General features: G+C 43.3%; 1 protein-coding gene across 4 annotated transcripts in view; it reads left to right on the top strand.

Moving 5' to 3' along the window:
* Positions 1-14,059, top strand: part of PPME1 (protein phosphatase methylesterase 1) — a 188,222-nt gene that overhangs the window by 147,040 nt on the left and 27,123 nt on the right. The window lies entirely within an intron of this gene.

Consider the following 14,059-nt stretch of genomic DNA (forward strand, 5'->3'; position numbering starts at 1 on the left):
TGAGACCGTCTGTTAGACAAATTAAAAAGGAGCGGGGTAGGGTACTAGAAGATATATAGATTTGGGTGTGGACAGCATAGATAGGGAGGTATGGAAGCCCAAAAAAGGTGTGAGTTTCTCTAGTGAAAACGTGTAAATTGGGGGGGGGGGGGGCAGTCTAAAAGTGACATCTTGTTTTAATACAAGAATTCACTTTTTCTAATGACACGGTGAGTCCACGGATCATCTAATTACTATTGGGAATATCACTCCTGCCCAGCAGGAGGCGGTAAAGAGCACCACAGCTAAGCTGTTAAATATCACCTCCGTTCCCTCCAACCCCAGTTATTCTCTTTGCCTACGTTAGAGCAAGGAAGTGGTAAAGTTAGGTGTTGGAAAGTAGATTCTTCAAGCAAGATTTTATTATTTTCAAGTAATGCAAGATTGTGCAGCTTTGTCCTAGGGTGTAGCTGTAGTCCATATCAGTTTCTAAAGTAGAGCAGTGGTGGCTTTCAAGCAATGGGAACTTGTGGGGTACAATCCTCACTGCACCTCCCATGTAGTTAATGCTGCCCTAATACTGAAAGACTGAGTAAGATTACTCAGTCTTTATCTCTTTTTCCACAGGTCCATGTGAGGGAGAAGACCTCTCAAACCTAGTGAGCTGCCTTGCTGCCTGGCAGATTTATGAGGTAAGTGCTGAGTTTATTTTTTCTGGGCTTAAATGCAGGAAAAATTGGGCACTTTATTTCCATTAATAGATGGGACACAGGAATTTCTCCTATATGTTTGGGGGAACATATAAAGGAAAGGCAGTATTCGTTATGGCAGGCACTGGGGCTGTGAGTAGTATTAGATAAGGCTCATGTTTGGCGGGGTGTTCACTTCTCACGGCAGCTTGATTTTAAGAAACATTTTGCCGACCAGGAGGTACATTTTTTAGACACCCACGATGGGGGGGCTAGTTGAGGCGGCAATTGCTGTTGCGCGCCTTTTCTCCTTCACTTCCTGATCGGAGGGGTGACTAGGTCAGTTAGCAGAGTTTCTGACGCAGGGAAGTGCAAGATAAACGCTCAATACAGCGTTGTTAGACCGGACAGCTTTTCACTGTGCTTCAAGACGAGTTCCGGATTGCTTCTACAAATGGGAATACTATCCGGTGTCAGCAGGGCAGGTAGGCACCTCAGCTAAGTTGAGGTGTAGAGGTTGTCCGGAGTGCTTTGTGTGTGTTTATCTATTTCCTTGCTACAAAAAATAAAAGTTACTTTCTCCAACATAGGTGTGTCCGGTCCACGGCGTCATCCTTACTTGTGGGATATTCTCTTCCCCAACAGGAAATGGCAAAGAGCCCAGCAAAGCTGGTCACATGATCCCTCCTAGGCTCCGCCTACCCCAGTCATTCTCTTTGCCGTTGTACAGGCAACATCTCCACGGAGATGGCTTAGAGTTTTTTAGTGTTTAACTGTAGTTTTTATTATTCAATCAAGAGTTTGTTATTTTAAAATAGTGCTGGTATGTACTATTTACTCAGAAACAGAAAAGAGATGAAGATTTCTGTTTGTATGAGGAAAATGATTTTAGCAACCGTTACTAAAATCCATGGCTGTTCCACACAGGACTGTTGAGAGAAATTAACTTCAGTTGGGGGAACAGTGAGCAGTCTCTTGCTGCTTGAGGTATGACACATTCTAACAAGACGATGTAATGCTGGAAGCTGTCATTTTCCCTATGGGATCCGGTAAGCCATGTTTATTAAGATTGTAAATAAGGGCTTCACAAGGGCTTATTAAGACTGTAGACTTTTTCTGGGCTAAATAGATTCATTATTAACACATATTTAGCCTTGAGGAATCATTTAATCTGGGTATTTTGATAAGTTTATATCGGCAGGCACTTTTTTAGACACCTTTCTCTTTAGGGGCTTTCCCAAATCATAGGCAGAGCCTCATTTTCACGCCGGTGTTGCGCACTTGTTTTTGAGAGGCATGACATGCAGTCGCATGTGTGAGGAGCTCTGATACATAGAAAAGACTTTCTGAAGGCGTCATTTGGTATCGTATTCCCCTTTGGGCTTGGTTGGGTCTCAGCAAAGCAGACACCAGGGACTGTAAAGGGGTTAAAGTTAAGAACGGCTCCGGTTCCGTTATTTTAAGGGTTAAAGCTTCCAAATTTGGGGTGCAATACTTTTAAGGCTTTAAGACACTGTGGTGAAATTTTGGTGAATTTTGAACAATTCCTTCATATTTTTTCGCAATTGCAGTAATAAAGTGTGTTCAGTTTAAAATTTAAAGTGACAGTAACGGTTTTATTTTAAAACGTTTTTTGTACTTTGTTATCAAGTTTATGCCTGTTTAACATGTCTGAACTACCAGATAGACTGTGTTCTGAATGTGGGGAAGCCAGAGTTCCTTCTCATTTAAATAAATGTGATTTATGTGACAATGACAATGATGCCCAAGATGATTCCTCAAGTGAGGGGAGTAAGCATGGTACTGCATCATTCCCTCCTTCGTCTACACGAGTCTTGCCCACTCAGGAGGCCCCTAGTACATCTAGCGCGCCAATACTCCTTACTATGCAACAATTAACGGCTGTAATGGATAATTCTGTCAAAAACATTTTAGCCAAAATGCACACTTATCAGCGTAAGCGCGACTGCTCTGTTTTAGATACTGAAGAGCATGACGACGCTGATAATAATGGTTCTGAAGGGCCCCTAAACCAGTCTGATGGGGCCAGGGAGGTTTTGTCTGAGGGAGAAATTACTGATTCAGGGAACATTTCTCAACAAGCTGAACCTGATGTGATTACGTTTAAATTTAAGTTGGAACATCTCCGCATTCTGCTTAAGGAGGTATTATCCACTCTGGATGATTGTGACAAGTTGGTCATCCCAGAGAAACTATGTAAAATGGACAAGTTCCTAGAGGTCCCGGGGCTCCCAGAAGCTTTTCCTATACCCAAGCGGGTGGCGGACATTGTTAATAGAGAATGGGAAAGGCCCGGTATTCCTTTCGTCCCTCCCCCCATATTTAAAAAATTGTTTCCTATGGTCGACCCCAGAAAGGACTTATGGCAGACAGTCCCCAAGGTCGAGGGAGCGGTTTCCACTTTAAACAAACGCACCACTATACCCATAGAAGATAGTTGTGCTTTCAAAGATCCTATGGATAAAAAATTAGAAGGTTTACTTAAAAAGATGTTTGTTCAGCAGGGTTACCTTCTACAACCAATTTCATGCATTGTCCCTGTCGCTACAGCCGCGTGTTTCTGGTTCGATGAGCTGGTAAAGGCGGTCGATAGTGATTCTCCTCCTTATGAGGAGATTATGGACAGAATCAATGCTCTCAAATTGGCTAATTCTTTCACCCTAGACGCCACTTTGCAATTGGCTAGGTTAGCGGCTAAGAATTCTGGGTTTGCTATTGTGGCGCGCAGAGCGCTTTGGTTGAAATCTTGGTCAGCTGATGCGTCTTCCAAGAACAAGCTACTTAACATTCCTTTCAAGGGGAAAACGCTGTTTGGCCCTGACTTGAAAGAGATTATCTCTGATATCACTGGGGGTAAGGGCCATGCCCTTCCTCAGGATCGGCCTTTCAAGGCCAAAAATAAACCTAATTTTCGTCCCTTTCGTAGAAACGGACCAGCCCAAAGTGCTACGTCCTCTAAGCAAGAGGGTAATACTTCTCAAGCCAAGCCAGCTTGGAGACCAATGCAAGGCTGGAACAAGGGAAATCAGGCCAAGAAACCTGCCACTGCTACCAAGACAGCATGAAATGTTGGCCCCCGATCCGGGACCGGATCTGGTGGGGGGCAGACTCTCTCTCTTCGCTCGGGCTTGGGCAAGAGATGTTCTGGATCCTTGGGCGCTAGAAATAGTCTCCCAAGGTTATCTTCTGGAATTCAAGGGGCTTCCCCCTAGGGGGAGGTTCCACAGGTCTCAGTTGTCTTCAGACCACATAAGACAGGCATTCTTACGTTGTGTAGAAGACCTGTTACAAATGGGAGTGATTCATCCTGTTCCATTAGGAGAACAAGGGATGGGGTTCTACTCCAATCTGTTCATAGTTCCCAAAAAAGAGGGAACGTTCAGACCAATCTTAGATCTCAAGATCTTAAACAAGTTTCTCAAGGTTCCATCGTTCAAAATGGAAACCATTCGAACAATTCTTCCTTCCATCCAGGAAGGTCAATTCATGACCACGGTGGATTTAAAGGATGCATATCTACATATTCCTATCCACAAGGAACATCATCGGTTCCTAAGGTTCGCATTCCTGGACAAGCATTACCAGTTCGTGGCGCTTCCTTTCGGATTAGCCACTGCTCCAAGGATTTTCACAAAGGTACTAGGGTCCCTTCTAGCTGTGCTAAGACCAAGGGGCATTGCTGTAGTACCTTACTTGGACGACATTCTGATTCAAGCGTCGTCCCTTCCTCAAGCAAAGGCTCACACGGACATTGTCCTGGCCTTTCTCAGATCTCACGGATGGAAAGTGAACGTGGAAAAGAGTTCTCTATCTCCGTCAACAAGGGTTCCCTTCTTGGGGACAATAATAGACTCCTTAGAAATGAGGATTTTTCTGACAGAGGCCAGAAAAACAAAACTTCTAGACTCTTGTCGGATACTTCATTCCGTTCCTCTTCCTTCCATAGCGCAGTGCATGGAAGTGATAGGTTTGATGGTAGCGGCAATGGACATAGTTCCTTTTGCGCGCATTCATCTAAGACCATTACAACTGTGCATGCTCAGTCAGTGGAATGGGGACTATACAAACTTGTCTCCGAGGATACAAGTAAATCAGAGGACCAGAGACTCACTCCGTTGGTGGCTGTCCCTGGACAACCTGTCACAAGGGATGACCTTCCGCAGACAAGAGTGGGTCATTGTCACGACCGACGCCAGTCTGATGGGCTGGGGCGCGGTCTGGGGATCCCTGAAAGCTCAGGGTCTTTGGTCTCGGGAAGAATCTCTTCTACCGATAAATATTCTGGAACTGAGAGCGATATTCAATGCTCTCAAGGCTTGGCCTCAGCTAGCGAGGGCCAAGTTCATACGGTTTCAATCAGACAACATGACAACTGTTGCGTACATCAACCATCAGGGGGGAACAAGGAGTTCCCTGGCGATGGAAGAAGTGACCAAAATCATTCTATGGGCGGAGTCTCACTCCTGCCACCTGTCTGCTATCCACATCCCAGGAGTGGAAAATTGGGAAGCGGATTTTCTGAGTCGTCAGACATTGCATCCGGGGGAGTGGGAACTCCATCCGGAAATCTTTGCCCAAGTCACTCAACTGTGGGGCATTCCAGACATGGATCTGATGGCCTCTCGTCAGAACTTCAAGGTTCCTTGCTACGGGTCCAGATCCAGGGATCCCAAGGCGGCTCTAGTGGATGCACTAGTAGCACCTTGGACCTTCAAACTAGCTTATGTATTCCCGCCGTTTCCTCTCATCCCCAGGCTGGTAGCCAGGATCAATCAGGAAAGGGCGTCGGTGATCTTGATAGCTCCTGCGTGGCCACGCAGGACTTGGTATGCAGATCTGGTGAATATGTCATCGGCTCCACCATGGAAGCTACCTTTGAGACGAGACCTTCTTGTTCAAGGTCCGTTCGAACATCCGAATCTGGTCTCACTCCAGCTGACTGCTTGGAGATTGAACGCTTGATCTTATCGAAGCGAGGGTTCTCAGATTCTGTTATCGATACTCTTGTTCAGGCCAGAAAGCCTGTAACTAGAAAGATTTACCACAAAATTTGGAAAAAATATATCTGTTGGTGTGAATCTAAAGGATTCCCTTGGGACAAGGTTAAGATTCCTAAGATTCTATCCTTCCTTCAAGAAGGATTGGAAAAAGGATTATCTGCAAGTTCCCTGAAGGGACAGATTTCTGCCTTGTCTGTGTTACTTCATAAAAAGCTGGCAGCTGTGCCAGATGTTCAAGCCTTTGTTCAGGCTCTGGTTAGAATCAAGCCTGTTTACAAACCTTTGACTCCTCCTTGGAGTCTCAACTTAGTTCTTTCAGTTCTTCAGGGGGTTCCGTTTGAACCCTTACATTCCGTTGATATTAAGTTATTATCTTGGAAAGTTTTGTTTTTGGTTGCAATTTCTTCTGCTAGAAGAGTTTCAGAATTATCTGCTCTGCAGTGTTCTCCTCCTTATCTGGTGTTCCATGCAGATAAGGTGGTTTTACGTACTAAACCTGGTTTTCTTCCAAAAGTTGTTTCTAACAAAAACATTAACCAGGAGATTATCGTACCTTCTCTGTGTCCGAAACCAGTTTCGAAGAAGGAACGTTTGTTGCACAATTTGGATGTTGTTCGCGCTCTAAAATTCTATTTAGATGCTACAAAGGATTTTAGACAAACATCTTCCTTGTTTGTTGTTTATTCCGGTAAAAGGAGAGGTCAAAAAGCAACTTCTACCTCTCTCTCTTTTTGGATTAAAAGCATCATCAGATTGGCTTACGAGACTGCCGGACGGCAGCCTCCCGAAAGAATCACAGCTCATTCCACTAGGGCTGTGGCTTCCACATGGGCCTTCAAGAACGAGGCTTCTGTTGATCAGATATGTAGGGCAGCGACTTGGTCTTCACTGCACACTTTTACCAAATTTTACAAGTTTGATACTTTTGCTTCTTCTGAGGCTATTTTTGGGAGAAAGGTTTTGCAAGCCGTGGTGCCTTCCATCTAGGTGACCTGATTTGCTCCCTCCCATCATCCGTGTCCTAAAGCTTTGGTATTGGTTCCCACAAGTAAGGATGACGCCGTGGACCGGTCACACCTATGTTGGAGAAAACAGAATTTATGTTTACCTGATAAATTACTTTCTCCAACGGTGTGTCCGGTCCACGGCCCGCCCTGGTTTTTTAATCAGGTCTGATAATTTATTTTCTTTAACTACAGTCACCACGGTTTCATATGGTTTCTCCTATGCAAATATTCCTCCTTAACGTCGGTCGAATGACTGGGGTAGGCGGAGCCTAGGAGGGATCATGTGACCAGCTTTGCTGGGCTCTTTGCCATTTCCTGTTGGGGAAGAGAATATCCCACAAGTAAGGATGACGCCGTGGACCGGACACACCGTTGGAGAAAGTAATTTATCAGGTAAACATAAATTCTGTTTTTTAAATTTAAAGAGACAGTAAAGTTTTTTTTGTGTTTTTAATTTTATCAAAAATGTGTTTATTTAGTGGTAATTTGTTCCATTGTGAGTTAAGGTGGACCAAGAGGCCTTGCAAAATGTTACTTGTTCTTTGTTTTGTTGCTAATGTGGAACCACCAATCCCTTTCTGTTCCTCATGTATTAGAGAACTTTGAATTACAGGGATAGACCTTTTTCTGAGCCAACATTGTCTAAGGCGGATGCTGTCCAGGAGTCTGACTATGTTCAATATATGCTGCAGCTTTCTCCTCAAGTGTCCCAAGTATCGCCCACACATGCAGTGCCCTGCGCTTCCTCTCTAACTCCGCCTGGAGTTACGTTGAAAGACATTGCTAGCCTCATGTCCTCTGCGGTATCTGATGCGTTGTCTTCTTTTCCCATTCTGCAGGGAAAGCGCAAAAGGAAATGTAAAGAATGAGTGACTTTTGCGAATGTTCCCTCCCAGAAGTCTGAGGAGGAAGATACTTCGGTAGCATCTGAGGGTGAAATCTCAGACAGTGTAACTCCTTCTTCTGATGCTGAAGTTGTATCCTTCAGGTTTAAGCTGGAACGCCTCCGTTTGTTATTTAAGGAGGTTTTGGCTACCTTAGACGACTCCGACACTACAAACAAGTATTTTGATGTACCTTCCATGGTGGACGTTTTCCCTGTACCAGATCGGGCTACAGAGATTATTGTTAGGGAATGGGAGAGACCGGGTATCCCTTTTTCTCCATCCCCTATTTTTAAAATGATGTTTCCTATAGCAGACTCTATCAAGGAGTCTTGGCAGACGATCCCCAAGGTGGAAGGGGCAATTTACACTTTAGCTAAGAGAACCACTATTCCCATAGAGGATAGTTGTTCCTTTAAAGATCCTATGGATAAGAAGTTAGAGGGGTTGCTCCAAAAAGATTGGTTTGATGCGTTTTCTGATTCTATTCAGACAGACACTTTTCTTGAATTGATCCAGGCCCTTAAGTTGGCCAATTCCTTTATTCTTGATGCCTCCCTACAAGTTATCAAGCTGGGAGCTAAAATTTCTGGGTTTGCAGTACTGGCCCGCAGAGCCTTACGGTTAAAATCCTGGTCTGCGGATGTGTCGTCTAAGCTTTTGGCGATTCCTTACAAGGGAAAGACATTTTTTGGGCCAGGATTGCAGAGCTTATTTCCGAAATTACGGGTGGAAAGGGCCATTTCCTCCCTCAGGATAAGAGGAATAAGCAGAAGGGACGTCAGAGTAATTTTCGTTCCTTTCGAAACTTCAAGGGTAAGCCTTTCTCTCCCTCTACAAAGCAGGAACAGTCCAAGCCTTCCTGGAGGTCCAACCAGTCTTGGAACAAGGGAAAACAAACTTAGAAGCCCGCTACTGACTCAGTCAGCATGAAGGGTCTGCCCCCGATCCGGGACCGGATCTTGTGGGGGGCAGACTTTCCTTCTTTGCTCAGGCATGGGTTTGGGATGTTTAGGATCCCTGGGCAGTGGACATTGTGTCCCAGGGATACAAGTTAGAGTTCAAGACCTTTGCTCCCAGGGGCAGGTTTCTGCTCTCAAGATTATCTGTAGACCAGATAAAAAGAGAGGCATTCTTACACTGTGTTCGAGACCTTTCCGCTCTGGGAGTGATAGTTCCTGTTCCAATGCAGGAACAGGGTCTGGGTTTTTACTACAATCTGTTTGTGGTGCCAAAAAAGAGAGGGAACTTTCAGACCAATTCTAGACCTCAAAAGTCTAAAGAAGTTCCTCAGAGTACCGTCCTTCAAGATGGAGACTATTCGTTCCATTCTTCCCTTGGTTCAAGAGGGTCAATTCATGACAACAGTAGATTTAAAGGATGCGTACCTGCATGTTCCCATACACAAGGACCATCACAAGTTTCTGAGGTTCGCATTTCTAGACAAACACTTCCAGTTTGTGGCTCTTCCATTCGGCCTTGCCACAGCTCCCAGAATTTTTCAAAGGTCCTGGGATCTCTGTTGGTGCTCCGGTTGCGGGGGGGGGGGGGGGGGGCCTTATCTGGACGACTTCCTGGTTCAGGCGCCATCCTTTCAACAAGCGAACTCCCACACAGAGATGTTGTTATCCTTCCTGCGATCTCACGGATGGAAGTTGAATCTAGGAAAGAGTTCCTTAATTCCGGCTACAAGAGTAGTATTCTTGGGAACCATAATAGACTCCTTATCAATGAAAATATTTCTAACAGAGGTCAGAATATCAAAGATCTTAGACTTTCTTGTCTGGCCCTTCAGTCCTCTCCTCGGCCGTCAGTGGCTCAATATATGGAGGTAATCGTTCTGATGGTAGCTGCCATGGACATCATTCCGTTTGCCCATTTCCACCTCAGAACTCTGCAGTTATGCATGCTAAATCAATGGAACGGGGATTATGCGGCTCTGTCTCTACGATTACAGTTAAATCAGACAAGAGATTCTCTTCTTTGGTGTGTGTCTCAGGATCATCTCTCCCAGGGAACCTGCTTTCACAGACCCACCTGGGAGATTGTGACAACGGACGCCAGCCTGCTGGGATGGGGAGCAGTCTGGGCTCCCTAAAGGCTCAGGGGACATTGACTCGGGAGGAGTCTGTTCTCCCCACAAACATTCTGGAGCAATCTTCAATGCTCTTCTAGCCTGGCCTCAGTTAGCTTCGGCCTGGTTTATCAGGTTCCAGTCGGACAACATAACTTCGGTGACTTACATCAACCATCAGGGGGGATCTCTGAGTTCCTTGGCCATGACAGAGGTAGCCAAGATTATTCTGTGGGTGGAAACCCACAACTGCTGTCCACATCTTAGGAGTGGACAATTGGGAAGCGGATTTTCTGAGCAGGCAGACCTTTCACCCGGGGGAGTGGGAACTCCATCCTGAAGTGTTTTCAAGCTTGATTCTCAAATGGGGACAGCCATATCTGGATCTCATGGCATCTCGTCAGAATGCCAAGCTCCTGAGGTATGGGTCGAGGTCGAGGGATCCCTTGGAATTTCAGTCTCGCATACCTATTTCCTCCGTTCGCTCTCCTTCCTCGGGTCATTGCCCGAGTCAAACAGGAGAGGGCGTCAGTGATCCTCATTGCTCCGGCATGGCCTTGCAGCATTTGGTATGCAGTCCTGGTGGAGATGTCATCTCTCCGTCCTTGGAGGAAGGACCTTCTACTTCAAGGACCCTTCCTGCACCCAAATCTAGTTTCTCTGAAGCTGACTGCTTGGAGATTGAACGCTTAATTTTATCTAAGCTTGGTTTTTCGGAGTCGGTCATTGAGACCATTATTCAGGCTCGGAAGCCTGTTACCAGGAAGATTTACTACAACATATGGCGTAAATATCTGCATTGGTGTGAATCCAGAGGCTACTCTTGGAGTAGAGTTCAAATTCCTAGAATTTTGCCTTTTCTCCAAGAGGGTTTGGAGAAGGGATTATCGGCAAGTTCTTTGAAGAGTCAAATATCTGCCTTGTCTATTTTGTTACATAAATGTTACAAAATTCTATAAATTTTGATACTTTTGCCTCGGCTGAGGCCACTTTTGGGAGAAAGGTTCTTCAAGCAGTGGTGCCTTTAGGTTCCCTGTGTTGTCCCTCCCTTATCTGTGTCCTCTAACTTTGGTATTGATTCCCAATAGTAATTAGATGATCTGTGGACTCACTGTGTCATTAGACAGAAAACAAAATTTATGCTTACCTGATAGATGTATTTCTTTCTTGACATGGCCCACCCTGTTTTCTTAAAAGACAGGGTTTTTTTGTTATAAGCTTCAGACACCTCTGCACCTTGTTGCTTCCTTTCTCTCCTTTGCTTTTGGTCGAATGACTGGGGTTGGAGGGAAGGGAGGTGATATTTAACAGCTTTGCTGTGGTGCTGTTTGCTGCCTCCTGCTGGGCAGGAGTGATATTCCCAATAGTAATTAGATGATCCGTGGACTCACCGTGTCAATAAATAAATACATTTATCAGGTGTATGACGGAATTAATATATGGAAAATGCAAAATAGCTAGATCCACCCATTAAGAAATATTATCACGTAAACACTGGCTAAATCGTCATACTAATTACAATAGAGATGTCATCCATTGTTATGAGTTGTGTGAAATCTGTACATGATTGCAGGTATAACAATAGTACCAGGGTTACCATTAACAAAACAAAATACAACCAGAACAATTACGGTTTAATTAACCATAATCAGTTAGCATATATCATGTATATTATATTTAGGTGGCCATGCAACGAAGTTGCAGGACAACCTATTGTTATTGTCAGGATTATTATTATTATTTTTATTATTATTATTCCGCCAAACTTATACTATTGCCCATAACTCTTGAAATGCTAATGCAAAGCTCTTGAAATCAGGTATGCTGGTACAGACTATTGCTCTGCTACATCTCATGCAATATTGAACTCATAGGTCATAAGGTTACGCAGCCATATTGTTTTTTGCCACAAATTTCGAAAACTGCTTAATAATCTTTATCTCTGGAACTGCTTATGTTACAGCTTTGAAACTTGCTGTGCTCAGTGCTGCTATGACCTAGATTTGCCATTGCTCAACAGAAGTGCTTTAGTCACATGATGTAGCAGCCATCTTGCATTTTGCGAAAATCTTTAAACATCTTCTCTTAAACCGCTTGGTGCATTAAAGCGCAATTTTGCACATATGCTCCTTACAAGGTCCTCTACCAAGTTTGTTCAAATTTTGATTTTTCCATAATCAACATGGCTGCTGTGAGACATTAACCTTTTTATCACCATTTAATTGCGCAATTTTGCACTTTATACATTAGTTTTACAATATTTAACAATATTACAGTGTAATAGACACATGATTACACATAGACATTACCCTTAAAGACAATATTGCAGTTAAAACTCGCATTGCGCAATCGCCTTCGTGAAATAAAACATTTGCAAATTTTCATAAAACTTCTGCAAATTGTAGAGGTCTATAGTGAGCATTAGTATCTGCAATTTGAAAGCCATACGATGCATAGCTTGACGGCAATTTTGTTTCGTATGCGCGTTTTTTAAAAACTACAAAAATCTTCTCCGAAACCGCTTATGGCACAGACTTGAAATTTTATTTACAGAGTTATCTTATGACTAACATTCAGATTTGTTCAAGAGAAGTTGATATGTCATGTGGTTTGGCAGCCATTTTGAATTTTTCAAAAACGCTTAACGATATTTTTAAATTAATAATAAAACAAAAAACATTTTACAAAAATGCTTTATTTTTGCCATTTTTATTGACATCTATGGTGACAATTGTGCATAATATGGAGGCTGTATATCATATGATCTGGCAGCCATTTTGTTTTATGCGAATATTTCGAAAATCTATTTTCTCTGCAACTGCTTATGTTAGAACTGTGAAACTTGCTATATAACCTTATATTGTGACCTAGAGTCACAGTTGTTCATGTTGAAGGAATTGGTCTCAAGCTGTGGCAGCCATATTGGTTTACGAGAAAATTTCGAAAATGTGTTTTCTTTCCAGCCGCTTATGTTAAAGCTGTGAAATTTGCTGTATAACCATATATTGTCACCTAGAGTTACATCTGATCGTGATGAAAGTATTAATCATATGGTGGGGCAGCCATCTTGAAAAACGCAAAAATTTCGAAAATGTGTTTTCTTTCCAACTGCTAATGTTAGAATTGTAAAAACTTCTATAAAGCTTTATATTGTGACTTAGCTGCTTGTATGTCATTGCAATGTCGATGCGCATGGCCACCTCTATCGCTGCTTGCAGCTATATTTGGAAATTGATCTATTTTAAATGTAATTTAACCGTACCAATGACTGATGCAAAAAAAATCTTTATGGTTTTTTATTACTCATCCTGATAAAACCTTTAAATTGCTGTTATTCTCACCGTGACAAATTTAAAATGTGTTTCTTCACTAAAACATTGTATAGTTTTCTTTTGCATGATGTACCGAGTCCACGGATTCATCCTTAGTTGTGGGATATTGTCCTTCCTAACAGGAAGTAGCAAAGAGAGCACCACAGCAGAGCTGTCTATATAGCTCCCCCCTTAACTCCACCCCCCCAGTCATTCTCTTTGCTGGTTCTAAGCAGGAAGGATAAAGAGAAGTTAGTTTTTATTTTATATTCAATCAAGAGTTTATTTCTCTTGTAAGATGTATCAAGTCCACGGGTTCATCCTTACTTGTGGGATATTCTCCTTCCCTACAGGAAGTGGCAGAGAGAGCACCCACAGCAGAGCTGTCTATATAGCTCCACCCCCCAGTCATTCTCTCTGCCTGCTTAACTGCTAGGAAGGGCAAAGAGCTATGTGGTGACTAAAATGTTAGTTTTTTACTTCTCAAGCAAAAGTTTATTATTTTAAATGGTACCGGTGTGTACTATTTACTCTCTGGCAGAAAAGGGATGATGATTTCTGCAAGGAGGATGATGATCTTAGCACTTTGTAACTAAGATCCACTGCTGTTCTCACAAGGCCTGAAGAGTATTGGAAAACTTCAGTTGGGAGAACAGTTTGCAGGCTAAGCTGCATATGAGGTATGTTCAGTCTATATTTTTCTAGACAGACTGTTAAATCTAGAAAAGGCTGGCAATATCCCCATGAGGGAAGGGTAAGCTGTATTCAGAAACTTTAATAGGAATTTCAGCTTGCTTGAAGGGCTCATTAGTTACTGGTGACACTGTTAGGAAAAAACGTTTTGTTTTTTTGATGCATTTATAACGTTTTTTGAAGGGACTAAAGGGGTCATTGTGACTTGGTATTGAGTTTTGAAACTCACATGGTTAATTAAGAGACACTCTGGTGTTTCTCTGATAGGCCTCAAAACATCGAGTGAGGTGGGAGGGGCCTATTTTCGCGCCTCAGTTGCGCAGTTTCCTTTCCTTTGAGACATATCACTGCTTCTCCTGTCGTTTCTGCTATGTTTGAGGGTTGTTAAAGAAGTTTTTTCC

This window comes from Bombina bombina, chromosome 3 (assembly GCF_027579735.1).
Source record: "Bombina bombina isolate aBomBom1 chromosome 3, aBomBom1.pri, whole genome shotgun sequence".
NCBI classification, from domain to species: Eukaryota; Metazoa; Chordata; class Amphibia; order Anura; family Bombinatoridae; genus Bombina; species Bombina bombina.